This window comes from Xenopus tropicalis, chromosome 6, assembly GCF_000004195.4.
Source record: "Xenopus tropicalis strain Nigerian chromosome 6, UCB_Xtro_10.0, whole genome shotgun sequence".
Lineage (NCBI taxonomy): Eukaryota > Metazoa > Chordata > Amphibia > Anura > Pipidae > Xenopus > Xenopus tropicalis.
In genome coordinates this window covers 98,071,126-98,094,145 of record NC_030682.2, presented here as the reverse complement: position 1 = coordinate 98,094,145, position 23,020 = coordinate 98,071,126, and positions in this window count along the sequence as shown.

Genomic DNA, 23,020 nt, shown 5'->3' with positions numbered 1-23,020 from the left:
CAGGTATGTGTGCCTTTGGTTTGTTTGTGTGCACTGTGAATGATCCCAACTGGCCCTAAGTACTTAAAATGGCAATATTCTATTTAGGATTACCCAGTGGAAAATACTACTAGAAAAGTATATTTTTATAAAATTGGGTTTATGTAGGTGAAGCAGAATTTAATGAATATATGAATAATATTTAACGAATATATGAATATAAACTGTTTAAGGCAATATATTTTTAGAGAGACCTATATTATTTGGGGGCAGGGTTTTCCTTTAAGGACTTACAGAATCAACCAAGCGTTATAGGGCTGCCGCTGAACTCTAACGCACAACAGGAATAATTGGTTTTGATTGCTCAAAGCTGTCAAATAAATATTGACGGACTAGTGCATTTAAAGCCAAAAAGCTTTGATAAATATTGCCATTTGTTTCGTGAATTCTCTAGTGAATTTTTGTAGATCTGCCCCTAAGTTACGCAAACAATTTCAGGAAACTGTTAAGATTTTCTAGGTTCAATCCATAAAACAACTCAGTCTATGGGGCACATTTACTAATCCACGAATTCGAATCCCGAATGGGAAAAAAATCGGATTGGAAACAAAAATCGGATAAATCTCAAAAATAGCGATCATTATGGAAAAAACGCATTCGGACGCTTTTCGGACGTTCGTGGATTAGTAAATGTGCCCCTAAGAGTATTTGCCAGTATCAATGAAGAAGAATAGAGGATATGCATTTTCTCTCCTGTTAACTTTACATGTGCAGGATGCAAAATGCTGCAACAAATACCCTGAAATAAGCTAGGGAGTATCCACGACATCTCTTTAAGAGGGGCCTGGATGAGTTCTTGAACAAGCATAGTATCCAAGGTTATTGTGATACTAAAATCTACAGTTGGTATTAGTGGTTGTATATATAGTTTGTGTATATGAGTGTATAGATTGGTAAGTATTAGGGATGTAGCGAACCTAAAAAAAAAGTTCGCGAACACGTTCACGAACTTACGCCAAAAAGCGCGAATATTCGCGAACTTTGCGAACCCCATAGACTTCAATGGGAAGGCGAACTTTAAAACCTAGAAAAGCCATTTCTGGCCAGAAAACTGATTTTAAATTTGTTTAAAGGGTGCCACGACCTGGACAGGGGCATGCAGGAGGGGGATCAAGGGCAAAAATTTCTCTAAAAAATACTTTGTTGAAAAAGCGTTGCGTAAAAACGGGCAGACCTAGCGGAAATACGCGGCGTTTTTTGCTATTTCGCGCTATTGGCATTATGGAAACGGGATTTGCTTACACCAGTACTAGGCTGAAAAACGCCATGTGTGGTTGTGCGGCGTTTTTTAGGCTGAGAAAAAACGCAGAGAAAAAACGCAGCGAAAAAAAACGCGGTGAACCCAAATTGCGAACATACGCGGAAACTTCGCGAACTTGCGCGTTCGCGAACACCCGATGTTCACGCGAGTTAGTTCGCCGGCGAACAGTTCGCTACATCTCTAGTAAGTATAGGTTGTGTGTGCTGGGTTTACTTGGAAGGGTTGAACTTGATAGACTCTGGTCTTTTTTCAACCCTGTGTAACTATGTAACTATCTCTTACCACCCTCGCCAAAGTTTGGGAACCTCTAATATATACAGGATACACAATGAATAGATCAAATGAAGAAAAAGAAAAGAAGATAATTATTTTGTGAACTTTGACAGGAAAAGAACGTCTCTCAATACATGACAGATTGGCAATAGACTCTTTTTTTTTCTTCAAAAATCTGGCTAGACAGGCCTGTTTGCAACTCTGTGAAAAATCTAAAATAATGAAAATGCAGCTACCGTACTTTGCAAGCTCTTGGTAGATATTTTCACTTACTTTGTCAGTTCCAGTGGGGAAACAATGGTGGCATCTGTGCCCTGGTGCTAAGTGCTCATTTACATGCAGAGGCAGAGAGATATCCGTTTATTATCAATTTTATGCATTACTTCATTTCATGGTGTTAAAACAATTACATTCAAAGGGTTCAGCAGTCCACAGCCAAGCTATTCAGCGCTCCAGCAGCATCATATAATAACGTTATTCAAGGCGAGACACATACATCATAGTTTACTGACTTAGAAGAAAAAAAAAAAGAGGAGCGGTGATTTTGTAAGAACACAAACAGAATTTTTAAAACAGTGGCATTATTACAATAAGGGGGAAACACTTGGCTAAAGGCAAATAAAATGTATATACTAATGGATTACTTTTTAAGAAAGTTAGCTGCATTTTAAGGTAAATCATTGGCACTGTCAATTGTGGTAGATTATTTATCAGGATGGTAGAGTTAGATGACACTTTTACTAATCAGTATAAAAGGCCAGGAAGCTGTTTTTATTTATCTTATGTATGAAATTTCATATCTGCAAGCAGCATAAGTCAATGAAATGTACACTGTGCTCTAAGACACCAGGATCATCTTTTCTAAAGGCTCTGTTAATACTAGTTTTATTTTTAGGGCAAACTTTAAGACCTATTTTCCAGAGAAAAAATAAATCATGAAGGAAGCAAAATAGAAGAATGTTAAACCGAGGATAAAGCAAATACGTTTCCGCTAAGGGAAACAAAAATAAATCTGTTGCTATAAATGAAAATTAAAAAGGAAATAGACAATTACGATAACTCGTTTTTTCTCGAGGATTTACCTTCAAGCAGCAATTTCTTTATTACCAAATGAACAAAAATTTCAACATAAATACATAAGTCTTACATCCTTTGATACATTTTAAAAGGACATGAAAACCCTCAGAAGCATTATAAGTCACGGGGGGCATTTTACCAAAGCAAATTTGTCACGATTTATTATGCGACAAAGACGCAACTTTTTTCAAATGATAAAATACTCGAGATCACATCAATGACAGGTGTACCTTTTACAACTGGAAGATCTTTCTTTGCTTTCTGCATTTAGAGGTTTTCAGGGGTTTTTTACGCTGGCTTTTGTTTTGTTGACAAAGTTGAAAAAGTTGATTTTTTTGTGACTTTTCTGGGTTTTTTTTATTTTTTAGTAAATGACTGCCATTTGTAGAAATGAGTTTACTCATGGTTTTAAAAAAGGTCATGAAAATCTGAATCTTTTAATAAATCCCATGCTAAATGCTTTTTCTATTCTTATTATAATTTATTGATGGTGTGAATATAAGTTCCAGGGAACAAGCCTCGTTCATACACATGGCTGACAGTATTGCATAATAATCAGAAGTTTTGCTGATGCAAACTGTTCCATGTCATCCACTTTCTAGTGCTTTTCTACCATAAACTCTTTTTCCCCAGAGATGTGGGTCATATGGGAGTCCTGAACTTCATCCCTTATGCCAACTACAAAACACTGAAAATAAACATATGCTGTTTGACTTGGGGATTTCCTTGTCCTTTAGCAAGTCTGCAGATATTCTATTTCAGCCCCACAAACTTCCAATAAGGTAAAAAGGAACCAGTTAAAGAGGATCTATTGCTTTAAAAAAAATATAGCAAATAAACTGTAGTGGATGTTTAATAAATCTTTTTTTTAGTATATCTAATGATTTATATATGAGTTCTTCAACCTAACATTTTGGTCCTGGTTGCAACCAAAACACAGATGCTGTGAGTTGCTGACAGATTTTAGTGCAGCACGCTTATAAATGACTATTAGCAGGTGCTAAAATGAATCCCAATATGTTTTTGTAAAACACTTGGTAAAATCTATTGTTTTTTCTATTACAGCTCTAAGCAGACACAACTGCCATATAAAATGCTGACAACAGATATCAATATCTACATACAATAGCTATTCATATATGAACTAACAAGATATTAACTTCAGAACAAGTGATCCAGTATATACTAATGATTCACAAAACCATTTTCAATATGGGCTAAGTAAGCATGATCTACAAATAGTCATATTATGGCGACCAAAATACATGTATGTATGTATGTATATCTTTATTTATAAAGCGCTACTTATGTACGCAGCGCTGTACAGTAGAATACATTAATACAAACAGGGGGTTATTAAGATAATAGATAAATACAAAGTATAATAATAAATACAGATAAATACAGCAGCAATAAGTTAAGAGTCGAGGACACAAGAGGAAGGAGGTCCCTGCCCCGTAGAGCTTACAATCTATATGGGAGGGGTAACTAACAGACACAAATAGGCAAATATAAGTGCTGTAGGTCACAGTGGATGACATTACAATATAAGTGCCAGTTCCCAGATCAGGTGATCGGCGAGTGCTCCAAAAGGTAGTCTTTAACCTTAGTTTTAAAAAGACTGGGGGAGGATTCTCTCCGGAGGAAATCAGGGAGGGCATTCCAAATGTAGGGGGCAGCAAGGCAGAAAGGTTTAAGGCGGGAAACCGCAGTAGTAGTGGGGGGCGCAACCAAACGATTGCTCTGCGAGGAACGAAGGAGTCGATTGTGTGTATACTGACATTATACTGCACAGCACCACACACTGTGATTCATCATTACGCCAAATTCAAATTAAAAGGATTAATCCAACAGAAGTCTCTGCCCAAACTGGCTCTGTTTACTACAGTTCATGCTTTAGCTTTTGTTTCTTGTTCTAATCTCCTGGTTATTGACTCTGTGCCTGGTTCCTGGTACCATGACTCTTTGCCTGTTTTGAATACAACTTAAAAGAAAGGGCATTGGTGAAGACCAGCCCTGGCAGAGCTCTCCTGCTCATCAAGCTGTCTCTAGGGTTCTTGATACTCAGATCATGATAAGATTGAAACGCAAACGATTTTCTTCACTCAGGGAAAACACTGAAGGAGCAAATCTGAATCTGAAGCACAGCCCCATGCGCCCTTAGGCTTAAGGACAACTAATGATCAACTTTAGTCAGTCATTTAAAAGTTTTTTGTTCTGCAGTTCTTGGATTTGGTATAGACTAAATTCCCCTGAATCAGGTAGCAAAGTGGAATTTAGAATAGAAGATGAATAGAATAGAAAATAAAGGTGGTCATACACTATAGGATCCGTTAGTTTGGCGAGGTTGCCAAGTGAGTGAATCTTTTCCCGATTTGGCCACCTAATTTGACCAAACAATCAAATTAAAATGGTGGGCATAGGTACCTCTGATTGCCGTGGTCAGTAACCCTGGCAACCAAACAGCATTTTCAGTTGCAGGCTGGAAAGGATAGTAGGAAGACTAATAAATAAAAACCTTCCAAAATAAATATGAACAAAAATGTAGAAGTTACTTATAACTGGCCATTCTATAACATAAAATATGTTTATTGAAGGCTGACTTTTCATTAACTAAGACATCTAGTGCAGTGGTCACCAACCTTTTTAGCGCCACGGACCGTTCACGGATCGAAAAATTTTCCCACAGACCAGTTGGGGGGCGGGCGTGCATTTCAGTTACTGGGTGGGGGGGTAAAAAGCAGGCAAAGCAATGACTGTATGACATGTATGACTCACCGACATGGTATTATGCGTGTCGACGAGTCATACGCAGCAGCGCTGTACGCATCTTCCAAACGTCACTTTGCAAGCAGGGATCATAGGCGGCCAATTGTAACACCGCCCACGGCCCGGCGCTGGTCCGCAGCCCGGTGGTTGGGGATCTCTGATCTAGTGCACAACCAAGCCTTTCTTCCCACTGAAATGAAATGTGTGCTGGATGTGTTGAAACTTTGAAAGTCTTCTCTGTTACTCTTGTTCATTCCAATATATGGTGATCTAGAATAACAAAACTGCTCTCTCTCTCTATATATATATATATATATATATATACATATATATTATTCTTTTGAGCTCTTTTAAGTAATCATCTTATGTTTGTTTGAACACTTTTTTATGCTGTATAATTTAAGAAATGTTTTGGTTTTTTTTTATGTATATAAGGGCCTGTAGTTGAATGTCTAAATTTAATTGAATTTATCTTGCACGCCTTACAAATAGCAATGTTTTAGGTCATTGCATATGTGTGTTCTTGAGATAAAGATGTAAAGTTTTTGACTGCCCTTTTTGGCTCTGTTGTTTTCCAAGGACTCAGTGGGACAGATTGTTTGTGCTGTGATAGTACATGCCAACAAATTGCATCACTTCTGCCTCTGTGACCATGGACAATGACATGCCATATGCCAATGACAGGAAATGAATGGGACTAATTTACACTTCCACTGGCAGGCTTGAGACTTGTCAGTCTTCAGAGGTTATCCACGGCAAATTGCATAGTAGCAACACAAAGTACTATAGCACTCGTGAACATCTTTTCATTGTTTCAGCCAAAAGTAGCTGTCTATTATCATACAAATACACTGAAGATTCATAGATAAAAAATGTTCGACCTCTGACTTTTCTGGGAACACATCATCTGCTGCCAAGCAGACACAAGGGATGAAATGTGATGATTAAAGAGCAATGTTTCTGTTAACCTGAGACTCTAATGAGGATGAAACAAGGAGGTCAGTGATCATCCTCCTGTGACAACAAGAACAAGGAACTAATATGCTGTTAATTGCCCCTTGCATTTGCTTATGGACAAGGATATGCAGCAATCATATGCCTTTATTTATAACTGCTACAACTAAAAACATTTATTAATCATGGGGACTATTCAATTTTTTTTTATTTAAAAAAGTTTGAGCCATTCTTCAGTCACCATTTTTTGTTAATTATCTGTTTTTATATTACAGATACTGGGAATTGCGGTTAGCTGAACTGACTTCAAATAAAAATGTTGGGGAAGGTGACTTGATGTGTCTGGTTTTACTGCAAAACCAGCCATACATATATAATAACTAGCCCCAAATCCTAGCGTTTATTTATAAAAGTGCTAAATTAAAAAACATTTTGTAGTGTGGATTTTTTTTTAAATATATCTAGTTTGTCTTTAAATTTGGATTAGTTTTATAAAGTAGATTTGGAATCCTGAGATGCAGGAAAAGACAGATGATGTCTGTTTCATTTTAGGGTGCATTTTTAAATGCTGATCTGGTTAATTTACTAGACATGCAGAAATGCTAATTAATAATTAACAATACTTTAGTTTTGGATGCATGCATTTTGTACAAGTTACAATTAGATTTAAATATTTGATTGTTTAAAAAAACTGTGCTGTTTGTCAGTGTTGCACTGCAGATTATTGTCTTGAGCTGGAATCAGCCAATTAGAGCAGGTGAATACTCTCATAGGCTCACAGCATGACTGTTTTGTTTGGAGCCAGAAATAAATGTTGCATTGAGAAATTCAAAACGAAAGCAATAAATATATATATATAAATTAATAAGTGTAAGAAAAAATTATAGGTACATAGTTAATTTGGGTTGAAAAGACCATCAAATTTAACCTTTCCAAGTTAACGCCAATGCACACACACATAGACCCATACCGACCAAAATATACATTCAAATATATAAACCATATATACCAACATCAAGACTCACTGTAGACTTTAGTATCACAATAGCTTTGGATATTGTGCTTGTTCAAGAAATCATCCAGGCCCCTCTTAAAGGCATTAACAGAATCTGCCATTACAACATCACTAGGAAGGGCATTCCCCAACCTCACTGCCCTCACCGTGAAAAACCACTTATGCTGCTTCAAATGAAAGTTTTGTTCCTCTAATCTAAAGGGGTGGCCTCCGGTGTTTTAGGCCGAGTGCACTGAGTGCTCCCAGAGCAGGACCAAAACCATATCGCATGCACGTATCGGCTGCCTGAAAACCTGTGCATGCGCACCAAACATACAGAACTCCTGAATCCACTGCTCACTTCTACACATATGCGCAAATGGAATGCGATGACCTGTCTGATGATATCCGTGAAAGCAACTCTTGATTACAAGAAGAGCGAGCTTCAGAGGATTGCTGCAGTTAAGGTATGAGGTTTAGTGCCAATCCAATATAGCATGTAGTGGGGGGCTTTGGGGGACTATTGTTTACGCAGGTTTTCAATTCGGGGGTTTCCTTGTACTTTAATCAATTTGTTATCTACAAAAATCCCCAGATCCTTCTCCATTATGGATCCCCCCTACACAATACCATTTAGTGTTTAACTGCCATTTATATTTAGAGATGTAGCGAACTGTTCGCCGGAGAACTAATTCGCACGAAAATCGGGTGTTCGCAAGTTTGCAAGTTCGCGAACTTTTAGCGAAGTTCGCAATTTTGGGTTCGCCTTAGCTGGAGCCAAATTTTGACCTCTCACCCCAGAGCCAGCAGATACATGGCAGCCAATCAGGCAGCTCTCCCTCCTGGACCACCCCCGGACTACTCCCTTCCATATATAAACCGAAGCCCAGCAGCCATTTTACATTCTGCCTGTGTGTGCTTGATGAGTTAGTATAGGGAGAGAGCTGTGCAGGGATTTGAGGGACAGTTTAGGTAGCTTTGCTGACTAGTAATCTACTTTCTACTACTCTGTATGTAGCTGTTATGGGCAGCTGTCCTGCTGATCTCATCTGCTGTAACCCAATAGTCCTTGTAAGGACTGCTTTTATTTTCTGATTACTGTTACTCTTCTTTTCATTGTGTACTGCAGCTCCGTCTGTGTGTGTTGGAGACAGGTGTGCTGCTCATAGTAGGGCACTAAGCACCAACCACACATTTACATCATTTTTTTTATTTGTGTTTTTTTACTTTGCTACTGTAATTTATAGAGCCCAGTGCTATTAGTCTAGCTGTGTTGGGAACTGGTGTGCTGCTCCTAGTAGTTCACCCCCAGCACCAACCAGAGATCACTTTTTTTTTTATTATTAATTTAAAAATTTTTAATTTAAGTTACTGTTCTTTAACGTGTCCAGTGCTGTTTGCTGTTATTCATAGTAGTGCACCAAACACGTTACACATAGTAGTGACATTGCATTGCAATAAAATCACCTGAGCGATGTTTTTCCACCAGCAATAATATATTCCATATCCACTACTGCGGCGTTTTGTCTTTGTGTGTGAACCGGCTGTAACCTTTACACGACTTGATTGGCATGTAGACGCCGGACGTTTTAAAGCAGTTTATTACACAAGTTTAGAAATGTAGTGTGATTTCTGCCCTGTACAGCACAAAACGCAACGCTGTGTCAACAACGTATTTTTCAGAGAAATTTTTGCCCTTGATCCCCCTCCTGCATGCCACTGTCCAGGTCGTGGCACCCTTTAAAAAACTTTAAAATCAGTTTTCTGCCCAGAAATGGCTTTTCTAGGTTTTAAAGTTCGCCTTCCTATTGAAGTCTATGGGGTTCGCAAAGTTCGCAAAAGTTCGCACTTTTTGGCGGAAGTTCGCAAACGGGTTCGCGAACTTTTTTTGTGAGGTTCGCTACATCTCTATTTATATTATTTCTACCAAAGTGCATAACTTTGCACCTGTCCACATTGAACCTCATTTTCCGTTTTGCTGCCCAGTTTTCCAATTTTAGCAAATCGGTCTGCAAAGTGGCAGCATCCTGCATGGAACTTATAGTTTTGCACAATTTAGTATCGTCAGCAAAAATAGAACCAGTACTGTCTATGCCCACCTCCAGGTCATTAATAAACAAGTTAAAAATCAAAGGACCAAGGACTGACCATTTCGCTTTGCCAAAAAATTAGCTAAACAACAGGAAAATTTGCAAAACGGCAACTTTTTTCGCGCACATGTCTTTTTTTGTTGCACGTGTCCTGCGATTGTACCCATTTTGCCACGACAGTGCCCAATTTGATGCAAACGCAACTTTTTTTGACATGCAGTTAATTTTACCGCTACGTATTTTCATGGAAGTTTCACCAAGCATTTTGCTGCGAATCCATGCCTGATGAAAGAATTCACTCATCACTACAAATATAATGTTCCAGGCCAATATTCCAATTTATAATAGGTGGTTTCCTTTTAAGCAAAATGTCATAAATCTGCTCTGCTACAAACATTTAAAAACTGTGCAAAGTTGTTTAGTTTATTTTCATAAAATTAGCATACTTACTCATTTGATTTATAATCCAGACGTCATGGTCCAACTTGAAAAGTCTTCACATAAATATGCATGGTTAATTTTCCAAGCTTGACACGTGCAGTCTACACTTCACCACTGGAGGTGACACTTACTTTAAATAAATGATTTAATTTATTTTCCGAAACGTTTGCTTCTGCAACTGCACTTGATGCCTTCATGGCCCGTGTGCTAAAAACTGTACTTACATCCCCCAAATGGTCTGTAAGCTACCCACAAATTTTTACCTCTGTGGCAATGAATCTCCTTCTCTCTTTCAGAGAGTTTTCATTTGGTAAATTGAAATCCCTTTATCAACATTATTTAAATCACAATATCTCAATGACAGTATGAGGAAATATTTAAATGATATATCAGCTTTGTGGAATTGTATACTTTATTTCAGTTAATAATTATTGCCTGTTTTCAGAACATGTTCCATTACAATAATGATGCTTTTGGCATCTATCCAGTTTTACAGTTGATAAAGGCAGTAACAGTGTGAACACAAGAACATATCAACTCCCATTACTTTCAGGTTTGGGTGCTATAAATACAATGTTTTAATACCTCATCTGTTCCTAATGACCCCCAAAATGTGGACAGTTAATAGCTATATAAATATGATTAGTTATACTGTATATAGTGATGAGCGAATCTGTCCCATTTCACTTCGCCAAAAAAATTTGTGTATTTTTGAAAAGATTTGTGAAACAGTGAAAAAATTATGAAACGCCAGAAAAACGCCAGAAAAACACCAGAAAAATTACACGCACAACTTTTTTTTTACGCATGCAACAATTTTTTGGCATGTGGTGAATTTTTGCATCCGTTTTGCAAAAGAAAACCCCAATGCCACAACACAGAAATCCATGCATGGCAAAAAATTTTGCTCATCACTAGTTATATAACTTTACAACAAAAGTTGTAACATGAATTAACCCCTCTCCAGAAATGCTTGCCACAATAACACAATGAGCAGAAGTACCTGCAGTGCCCGTACCATTTACACTGAAGAAAGACTGGCCAAGTTGGGTCTGTTTACACTGGAGAAGAGGCGCTTAAGAGGTGACATGATAACTATGTATAAATATATAAAGGGATCATATAATAACCTTTCTAATGTTTTATTTACCAGTAGGTCCTTCCAACGGACACGAGGGCACCCACTCCGTTTAGAAGAAGGGAGGTTCCATTTAAACATTCGGAAAGGATTTTTTACAGTGAGAGCTGTGAAGTTGTGGAATTCCCTCCCCGAATCAGTCGTGCTGGCTGATACATTATATAACTTTAAGAAGGGGCTGGATGGATTCTTAGCAAGTGAGGGAATACAGGGTTATGGGAGATAGCTCTTAGTACAAGTGAGGGAATACAGGGTTATGGGAGATAGCTCTTAGTACTAGTTGATCCAGGGACTGGTCCGATTGCCATCTTGGAGTCAGGAAGGAATTTTTTCCCCTCTGGGGCAAATTAGAGAGGCTTCAGATGGGGTTTTTTGCCTTCCTCTGGATCAACTAGTAGTTAGGCAGGTTATATATAGGCATTATGGTTGAACTTGATGGGCGTATGTCTTTTTTCAACCCAACTTACTATGTTACTATGTTACTATGTTACTATGTATTCTAGCCGGTGGGATGGCATTTCGGGGAGATTAGTCACCCGCGACAAGGGAGATTTGTTGCATGGTAACTAATCTCCCCGTCTTTCACAGCCCTTAGCAAAGTCCTACCAATTTGGCAGATCTATTTAAAAGTGAATATTTCAGTGGAAATGTAGTTATAGTAGCAAAAAGTTACTAAAATCCCTTTCCTATTACAGTATTTCAATGACTTTGATAAAAGGTGGTTAAGAATATGTTGGTTATTTTGTTTTCTCTCATGTCACATCAATATTGAAAATAGAGTTTGGCTGAAAATGGAAAACCAATTTCTCAGGCACTTTCAGTAAATTTTTGAATATCTACTTGTTATGTTCTTATGATATTGTCAAGCTAAATTTTGATGTGCTTTGATTTTGATGAACTTTGCAAAATAGTGTTTTTCTGTGGTTTTGCATCTCGCCAGGGTTTATTTACATAGTTACATAGTTACATAGTTACATAGGGTTGAAAAAAGACCTGTGTCCATCAAGTTCAACCCATCCAAGTAAACCCAGTACACCTAACCCACACCTACCAATCTATACACACACATACATAAACTATAAATACAACCACTAGTACTAACTGTAGATATTAGTATCACAATAGCCTTGGATATTCTGATTGATCAAGAACTCATCCAGGCCCCTCTTAAAGGCATTAACAGAATCTGCCATTACCACATCACTAGGAAGGGCATTCCATAACCTCACTGCCCTCACCGTGAAAAACCACCTACGCTGCTTCAAATGGAAACTCCTTTCCTCTAATCTAAAGGGGTGACCTCTGGTGCGTTGATTGTTTTTATGGGAAAAAAGAACATCCCCCAACTGCCTATAATCCCCTCTAATGTACTTGTACAGAGTAATCATGTCCCCTCGCAAGCGCCTCTTTTCCAGAGAAAACAACTTTTTGTTTATTTTCTTTTCAAATATTGAAATCAAAGAAAAGAACATGATAGCTGAAAAAACCCAACAATCATTATATTTTTTCTATAAATTACACAAGACATGGCAAGACACAACCCTGAAACTTAATAAATGGTAAGACTAATAGTAAGTTTAAGGGGCAGATTTATCAAAATGTGAGTTTAGAGCTTAATACATAAAAACTCACCCACCCACGTTTCATTCCTATGGGATTTTTAGAAGTGTATTTATCAAATGGTGATTTCTAACTTTCACCTTTTGATAAATACACTTCTAAAAAATCCCATAGGAATGAATAGAACTTTGGTGAGTTTTGATAAATCTGCCCCTATATGTAGAATTATTATAAATAATAAAAATTAAGACTACAACAAAATCCTATGGAGGATAAAAATACTCATGCATGCATATGGTGAAGAATAAACTTAATTCAGATATAGGATCTGTTAGTGGGCTATTACCTGGTTGATGCAAGTAAGACCTCATCTTTGGAAATTTACATCTCCACAAAGTTTGGTAGAATAGGCCACATAAATAGGAAATAGTATGCATTTGGAAGAATTAGTATCTCTTTACATGATAAAGGAAATGTGTTCATTGAGACTTGGTCAGTTTGGGTTGAAATCGTGAAATCAGAACAACTGAAAACTCTTTAACCAAGCTGGAACATAGCTTTAGAATCTTAGCTTCAAATTTAAAGTATTTTAGGAAAAATATATGCCATGTTTATAGGAATTTATAGGCTAAGCACTTATTATTATTAATGTGATTTATAAAGCGCCAACATATTTTGCAACGCTGTCCAATAAATGAGTTTATACATTGCCCATACAGAAATACATACAAAACAATCAATAACCAACACTAGAGGTGAATAGGGCCCTTCCCAAAAGAGCACACCTTTCTGTTCTTTCCTCTCTTGTTCTCCTATTGTTTATAGTTTATTAATCTCTGTGTATAGTGTCACAAAATATTCTATCATTATATTTTGGTGAGAGGTCAATATATTTACTGAGATTTTTTTTTTTTTTACAAATGCTTGGTAATATTGTTTACATGAGTATTCCAATATTTGGATAATATTGGATAGACTATTATTTTTTATGACTATTTCTATGCTCTTGTGTTATACATGTCTATTGCTATACATATTACAGAGAAAAACAATTTTCTTATAAAAATAAAGAATATACAAAAAATTGACTTATTGGTTTAATGGAGACTCTATGAGAGGTGGCCTTCCTGTAATTCAGAGCAATTAGTCACTGATTTTAAAAAACCTAGTCTTGGCAACTAATCGCCATGGCTGTAATAATGGTAAATTGTCCTTTGCAGCATATTTTACACGTGCCAATTTGTGTATGGAATTTGTCGCTGCAGCAAATATTGCCCACGACTAGGTTTTTAACTAATCGCAACTATTTTGTCTTCACCCTAAAGGTCCCCATACACGTGAAGATTTGCTCACTTGGCGAGACAGGATAATGAGGAATTGAGTATCCTAGAAAGAGTACTTTTGGATTAGCACTTTGTAAACAATTACTCCTAGAGGTTTGTATACATCTTTTTTTATGTTAGTTGATAGATATAAATAAGGTTGAGATGTATGGTGCCAAAATGTTAGGCACCAGCCCGGGGTACCTGGAGTGCTTCCTCCTCCCTGTTTGCTTGTGCGCGCATGCGCAGTAGAGTGAAAAGCCGAACTTTAACAGAGAAGTCGGCTTTTCACTCTACTGCGCATGCACCTGTCCCAGACAATCAGCAGCGCGAGAAGGAAGGAAGAAGCTCTCGCTACAGGTACCCCGGGCTGGTGCGGTTTTCTCCATACAGGGTCACCAGCCCGGGGTACAAGGTAAGCGATTAAATCACTTGGGGGTGCCTAACATTTTGGCAACCCCAAGTGACTTTGCCTTTCCTTCTCCTTTAAATTGGTCATTGTAATACATACAGGTATGGGATGCGTTATCCAGAAACCTGTTATCCAGAAAGTTCCAAAATATGGAAAGGCCATTTCCCATAGACTCCATCATAAGCAAATAATTCTAATTTTTAAAAATGATTTCCTTTTTCTCTGTAATAATAAACCAGTACCTTGTACTTGATCCCAACTAAGATATAATTAATCTTTTCTGGAGGCAAAACAACTTTATTGGGTTTATTTAATCTTTAAATTACTTTTTAGTAGATTGTCACAGTCGGTATCCCAAATTCAGAACAGGCTCCAAGGGTCCGGTCTCGGCTCACGCTTCTGCCTAAAACAGCCGCCTTTCACGTCGGGAGGAGCCCTTCGCTACTCAGATGCCGCCAGGTTTTATAGTGAGAGACCCAAGGAGAGAGTTCTGAGCAGGCAAGGGAACCAGAATCGTGTTACAGGAGAAAGGGGGACGAGTCAGCGTAGTCAGAGGTCAGGCCGGGGTGAACAAAGATCAGAAAGTGCAGTACCTAAACGGAATCCCGAAGAGTAGTCAAACAGGCAAAGGTCAGTTCAGGCAGCAATACGAGAATAGTCAGGAACAGGTCCCATACCTGTACTTTGAAAAGGAATATGCGGATATTCTAAAATATTAACAATAACAGCTTAGACTTTTAAAATTTTAGTGCTCTTAATTTGCTGTACTTATAACAAAACTGTGAAGTTCATTTAGAGGGAGGTTTTACTAGCAGATCTTTTTGGAACTGGGCACATCAAATGCGAGTTTGGTGCTAAAGGAAATTGCTCTCTGCTCACATACTGTAATCTTATTCACATTGCTAGTGATAAGCAACATTTTTCGGCAGGCATGTATTCGTGGTGAAATTCCACATTTCGCCATTGGCACATGTTTTCACTAGACGGGCGCACAAATTTTGCTAATTGAGGAAAAAGTTGCGGCCGTGTCAAAAAAGTTGTGGTTGTGTTATAAAAATACGGTGCACATCAAAAAAGTCGCACGATATCCGTTTTTTTCTTTCGAAAACTTTTAGCCAAAGCGAAACGGGACAGATTCGCTCATCACTTCACATTGCTCAGTAAACCTAAAGACTACGACTATGTGGCACGCAAATGCAAAATAGTCTATACTTTACCCCATCAGGTGCAAAGCTGTGCCCAGTTGCAATTATGCTGGGACAGTGTAAATCAAGCTGCATTATAAGTAAAGACATAGCAAATTGATTCTAAAGTCGCACTTTGCACACTGCAGCTGCATTTGTACTTAACCCCTTTAGTCTGTAGCTGCACATTGCTATGTTGTTTACCAGCAATTTGAATTTAGAAAAAAACCCTTACATTTTCTTTCTATTATTTGAATTTAGAACCAGGCAGCATATTTAATAATGCAAAAAAAGCCTGCTAACACCTATCTTGTTTCATTCATGTATTTGTTCTTTTATTTGTTTATTCTTTTTTTGTTTTTTACAAGTTGGGGTAAAAAAGCTCCCAGAATAAATTCTGCCATGTGCTTCAAAGATCACCCTGCTCATGTCTGGCTCAATGATCTCATATTGAAAAGTGTTTGCATTTTCCAGATAAAAGAGTTGCTGTGGGTGTCCATGGAAGCGTGATTCATTTGAAAGAATGTGCTTAGGCTCAGCTGGAGAAAAGTGCTGCTACTTAATAGTTCTTCACATATGAAAAATTACTTTAAGGATATCCCAATCATGATAAGGAAAAATGAAATTCAACAGGGTTAAATAAAAGTTGACAATTTAATCCCTTTTTTCTTTTTTTTTCAACATTTGGCAAAGCAAAGCCTGCAACTGCTGTGAGTTATAGCATTGTTTCATCATGTTTTCATAGCCTGTCAATATCCAATGAGTTGCACTAAAACACAGCAGTATTTATCAGAGGGCAATATGCAGTCACTGCTGGGCTGGAGGAGACGTTCTATGTTTACTTTTATGAATTTGGTCAGCTGTGAGATGAACAAGCGCTTTGCTTCAACAAGCAAACATTTCACTTCTTTTCCACAATGCGGTTATTTCACTTTGCATGGCTAAAAATATAAATCTTCCTACAAAGAAGAGCGAGCGGCCATATTCACATGAACCAAGAACATTATTTTTGAACATCAGTTGTATATCTGTGACCCTGAGTATTCAGGAAAAGCTAAGCAATCTGTTTTGGAGATGAAAACAGCCTTAGAGGAAAAAGGAAAAAAAAAGCAGATTAAGATTTTTAAAACGTACACAGATACAGTGTTTTCAGAAAATTGTCCTCTGAAAGGAACTTTTGTTTGAAAAGAAGTATTTTTAGCATCTGAAAATATCTGTTGTTACAGTTTCTCTTTCATATAATTCTGATTGAGGACAGAATGACACTTCTGTAGCTTAGGCTCTGAGTTTACATTTATAACAAACTGTAGGGACCCATAGGGTTAAGCTACCTATGGCTTTATTCCCTACCTCTTCACATCTTTATTATTATTGGGCAGAACTAGCCCTTGTACTCAGTTACAGTTGTAAAGCTATCCCTTATAGGTTTAGCCTGGTTGTACACACCCCTGCAGACTGATATAGTGTCTGGCAGGAGGGTGTGACTTCCTCTTTGGCTGCCGGTCTGTTACCTGATGCACCACTCCATTGAGCCTGGGTGCAGACACAGGCCCCAGTAAGCAAATTCATCTAAATTTAAGTCGGGGACAGGGCCCCGTGAATGAGGTAAAGCAAGAACAGGTTAATTGATATTATAGGACTCTCTAGGAGAGTTACACAGTCAGGATTTATATAGAAAGAGCAGCTCATTTGCTCCATCCAGGAGAGTGAGTAAAGGAGTAGTCTCCTAACAGGCTTACTTGCCTTAGATTAGGGACACAGAAGTGCTAGGGACATACGCCAGCAATTAACCCTGCCCTTACCTCTACCAAGAGAAGGGATTAACCGGTGAGTATCCTTCCCATACCTCTTTATGAGAAGGGATAAAGGGAAGGCACCATACTTAATCTGTTTAATCTGCTTTAACATCATTTGTGCTATTGAATACCTGTTACCTCATCTGAGGTATAAGGTCGGTCCTTGGCCTTCAACCCTTCCTTGCCTGGGATTGGGATCCATAGGGATACTTGTAAAATATAGTACAATAAAGGAATGAAGGGTACCATTAAATCTACAGAACCATTAGGAATTTTAAACAGACTAGTTAAAGCCAGACTACCCCTTTCAAATGCATTTACCAGTTTATTTTGTCTATATGTCTCTATTTTTACAGAGAGACCCCGTGCATTTTTTTAAGATTAGAAAGTAGGTAAACCCATTTCAGTTTTTTCTTTGAATTAAATTAAATGTGTCTTTGCTTCCATTTATGCTTTATTCTGCAGATCAGTTTTTATAGATGTTAATTTAAGGATTTTAAAGCAACAGTTCAGTGTAAAAATAAAAATGGGTAAAATGGATAGACTGAGCAAAATCAAAAATATTTCTAATAAAGTTAGTTAGGCAAAAATGTAATCTATAAGGGCTGGAGTGGGCAGGTGTCTAACCTAATGACCAGAACTTTACTTCATGCTTTCAACTCTCTAAGCTGTTAGCAGTCAGTAGCCAATCAGTGACTTCAGGGTGGGCCATATGGGCCATAACTGTTCAATTAGTTTGCATTTGAATCTGACCTGCGTAGTCACAAACTAACTGAACAGTTCTGTCCCATGTGCCCCCCTCTAAAGTCATTGACTAACTAAGAGGTTAGAGAGCTGGAAGTAGAGTTCTGGCTGTTATGTTAGACACCTGCCCACTCCAGTCTTTATAGATTATATTTTAGCTTAACTAACTATATTGCAAACATTTTTTATTTTGAGCAGTCTATCCATTTTACCGAGTTTAACTTTTACACTGAACTGTTCCTTTAAGGGGGTAGAACATTATAGTACCTGTTTGTCTAACCCAGCATTAAATAGCATGATTAAACTGAAGCCTGATATCAGGGATCCCCAATCTTTTTTACTCGGATGTAAAAAGTGTTGGTGAGCCACACAAGCATGAAAAAAAGTTCTTTGGTAATGCCAAATAAGAACTGTGATTGGCTATTTGGTAGCCTCATGTGGACTGCTGGCCTGCAGGAGGTCCTGCATGGAGTAAAACTGTGTTCCAGTGCTTTCAAAACTTGTCTTCAAGCCAGAAATGTAAACATGGGCACCTATTTTGTGGCCACTGAGAGCAACATCAAATGGGGTGGTGGGCAACATGTTGCTCATGAGCCATTTTTTTCCCACAATGGCCAATCCTTGTCTCCTCTTATTTACACTTTCCTTGGCTCCTTTTGCTATGAATTCTTCTTTAAGCACTAGATCCCTGGATGTAATGTGTTTGAGAAGTGTGAAGGCAAAGGTATCTAACATATGCAAATAAGATCAAAAGAAAACCACATTCTGGTACCTCCCCACTCTTCTAGATACAGCAATATAACTAATATGCCCCCTTGGAGGGAGAACAGAGTTGTCCTGTTTTGTTTTTAACTATTGTTTTGTTTTTTTATATTGCATATTTTCAAAGGACTGGATGGATTTGTAGCATGTAAGATAGCTCTTAGTACAAGTTGATCCAGTGAATTTATAATAGTGGATTAGATTAAGAAAGAGAGGAGGTGATCCTCTGATGAAGCACCCAATGGTGGGAAATGCGTTTGGACAGTGGGTACCATGAGGCACTGGGATGCACCTATCCATTGTTTGGTATAGTATGTTTACTGCTTATTTTTGAATTGTTTGTTTCATTTTGAGCCAATAAATGTTTTGTTTATTTCACTGAAATATGTTGTTATTTGTTCATAAGTTGATTCAGGGACTGGTTTGATTGCCATCTTGGAGCCAGAAAGGATTTTTTCCCCCTCTTAGGCAAATTGGAGAGGCTTCCAATAGAGGTTTTTGCCTTCCTCTGAATCTGCCTACAGTTAGGCAGGTTTCATATAGACATAAAAGCTTGGACTTGATGAATCTGTTTGTTTTTTCAACCTTAATTACTATGTTACAATGAGGTGGGGTAGAGGTATAACTCTTTGTTGCTCTTGATAAGTCCAGTTGCTCACATTCTGCTTTTTCAATAAGTATCTGGAATCACTGAGTGGGGGGTAGTCTCAGCGTGGGTTTTTCTTGTTTCCTTTAATTTTGTTTGTAAATTATCAGTTTAATTACCTGGCACACCATTAGCGTGAACTGAAATCCCTATATATTTGAGCAGTACATTCTGACTTTGTCTGTAATAGTTAATAATAATTTCATTATACAAATTATTTATAATTTATCCCACAAAAATGGCTTCCAAAGAAATTCTTGAGCCTGAATAAATTTGCAACTTTCTAAAAAGTTTGTATAGTTACTGAAAAAAATATTTCTACATCACTGAGGTAATGAGCATGTCTAGCTTGTTGTAAAGGAACAGGGGATTGTATTTTAAGCTTTTAGCTGTCCATGGAAAGTGGTAAAAGCTCTGTTGTCCTTTAATAATATCCATTTTTCATTTTAGAAAGTTATGTATCTCCAATATGAGTTGGGCTTTAGGAATTACTCTAAATCAGCCCATAAATAGTGAATATTTCTAAACACTTTATGTTTTTATGGAGTTTCAGAAGATTCAGAATCCCAATCTATACAATTTTTGGAAACAAAAGAGCCAGACCAATATGCACTTCAGTTAAAATGCAGTTGCACATAAAGAATACTGACACTTAAAGTGAAACATTTGCCAGCAAAATGATCAGCAAACATGGTTATTGAGCATTTTAAAAGCACACAAATTGCTGGACAGAGGTCTTTCTTATACTTTGCAGCTAAGCCAAGCTTCATTGGTGCTACCTACATGTCAGACCCTTTTAGCAGTCATTTGTAAAAAGGTTTGTGATGTGTGATTGATGACTTAAATACTTCATCAATCAATGCTTTAGCCAATGTGTTGTTCAGTGATTGGTGGAAAATGCAAGCAATCCATCTTATATTATAGTCTGATCTCTATTCTTTTCAGGTATTGCTAATTTCAGTTTCTGTACAGAAACTGTCACTCGAGGGTACGTAGTAAAAGTATGTCCATAGTAACCTGAGCAACCTAATCAAAAGTGAGATGTACTAAGAAGTAGCTGACCAAACAGAACTTCAGTTAATGTGGATTTTTATCCACTACTTATAGATCACATATTATATGAAAGTTAAAAGGAATAGGAAACATTATATTTAAACCGTTGATCCAAGGGGCATGCTCATTTATGTTTTTTGAAAGTAAAACCGATGTGGTATAAAATGAATCACATATTTATAAAGCTTTGTAAGTTGTGTGTATAAAATGTCATATTTTATTAAAAGAAGAGTATACTGAAAATGATTCCAAAATGTTATGCTTTAATAGAATTGGTAATGCTGATGCCAAAGATATGGAAAGAAAGCCACATGTGCTTTGTATACTTGTATAGAAATAACTATAGTTAGTACATGTGTATTAGAATTTGCAAATTTCAGCAATTTTGCGAATCAGAATGGTTTTTATACACGTTCACTTATGACTTATGTCTTTTTACTTTTTACAGCCCATTCTCAGGTTTATAGCGTCAGTGACTGTTATATGGTGATGGCTTTATATATTATGTCTATGGCACTTTTTCAACACAGACTTTTTAGTATGCCCCCTCTTCTAAATACGCAATACAAGAAGTCAATATGTGCATCATTTGTTAACCAAATTATTAATTTTCTTTTTTTCCAAATCATTTAAAAACAAATGTCACGAAAAATCTTTTCATTTGAATACGAAAATTTCGTACTTACGATCCGAAAGTTCAGAAATTTTCGTATTTAAACGATTGTTTGTGAATGGCGATCCGATAGTCATGAAATTTTTGTATACGAACAATCGGAAACGGCAGGAAATCCTTTCAGTGCATGATTTTAGAAGCCTCCCATAGGACTCAATGGCATTCTGCAGAAAATGTCATACTTACGATCTGAAAGTTCAGAAATTTTCGTATTTAAATGATCGTTTGTGAATAGCGATCCGATAGTCATGAAATTTTCGTATACGAACAATAGGAAACGGCAGGAAAACCTTTCAGTGCATGATTTTGGAAGCCTCCCATAGGACTCAATGGCATTCTGCAGAAAATTTCGTACTTACGATCTGAAAGTTCAGAAATTTTCGTATTTAAACGATCGTTTGTGAATAGCGATCCGATAGTCATGAAGTTTTTCGTATACGAACAATCGGAAACGGCAGGAAAACCTTTCAGTGCATGATTTTGGAAGCCTCCCATAGGACTCAATGGCACTCTGCAGCTCCAACCTGGCCCAAGGAAAGTCACAATACTGAAGCTTGAATGAATCCGAAACTTTTGTACTCGTTGCGACAAATACGTTTTTGATGCACAAATTGTCACAAAGTACAAAAAGTCACGCAAATTACCAAAAAAACTGCAGAAAATACGCACATTTCTAAAACGTAGAAAAAATATGAATTTTTATTATTCTCACTCGTACATTGATAAATGGGCCCCTTGCACTTATGCCTGGTGACATTGTAAATGACTCCCTAGTATGGCCAAGTAAAAACGGCGTAAAAAGCTGTGTAAAATAAACGAAGAAGATTGCCATCTGAAGGCAGATTTTATGCCGTTATTTTACGTAAGTTCCGTTGGAAGAAAAAACGTAAAAAAATTACAGAGTTTTACTTACCTGTGTTTTGTTGGTAGTCCACAAGGGACCGGGTATAGCAAAGGATCTCACCAACCATGTAAGGGTAGCAACCAGAGGTCAACAGTTATTTTTATGATTTATGTACTGTATGCTGAGATGGACACCCTTGTGTTTTGTCTACCAAATGCTAGTAAGATGGCGGAACAGCATTTAGTTAGAAAGTTTCCAAGATCAGAGCAAATATTTTCAACAGGAGTATCAGTAAGAAGAAATATGTTTTTTTGCTTCCTGAGGCAAAGTTTTCACCTTGCCTAGTTGCCCTACTATAGATGCAAGTTCTTGAGCAGTACAAATTGACATAAGGTACAGTTTTGATGGGTCCTAAGGGGCTCAAAATTTAGGGCCCCACTAGCCCTCAATTATGGAAGCACAGCTATCTGTGTTTACCCTCTTCCCTTAAATTGATAGCCAACATTTCCCTTACACATAAGGGCTGCATATTTACAAATTGGGTAAAATGCAACTGACACAGGCATTAATACTTGGAAAATAACTGTACATAGTTACAGACATACAGTTACATACATACAGACTAAACAATTCTTAATGGGGATAATATACTAAGACTACCAATTAAACTGGCAATGAAATCTAGCAAATCTGTATGTGACATCAAATACAAACATTTTAAATATTTTTTTTTTAATCTATTTATCAACCTATTTTCTAAAATAATTGTTTTAAAAGAAAGGAATGGTGTTATTGATCTGGCTGCAATACCGATTTAAAGCTATTTTTATAGGAGCATAGGAATCAAATGATTTCCCTTTTATGAAAAGAAATGATTAAGTGAAGGTTAAGTCATAAAACACAGACTCGTAAATACACACTACAGAATATCACCATAGAAGAGAAAGATCATTAAAAATACATTACTTGTGTTAACAGGGGGTGAATT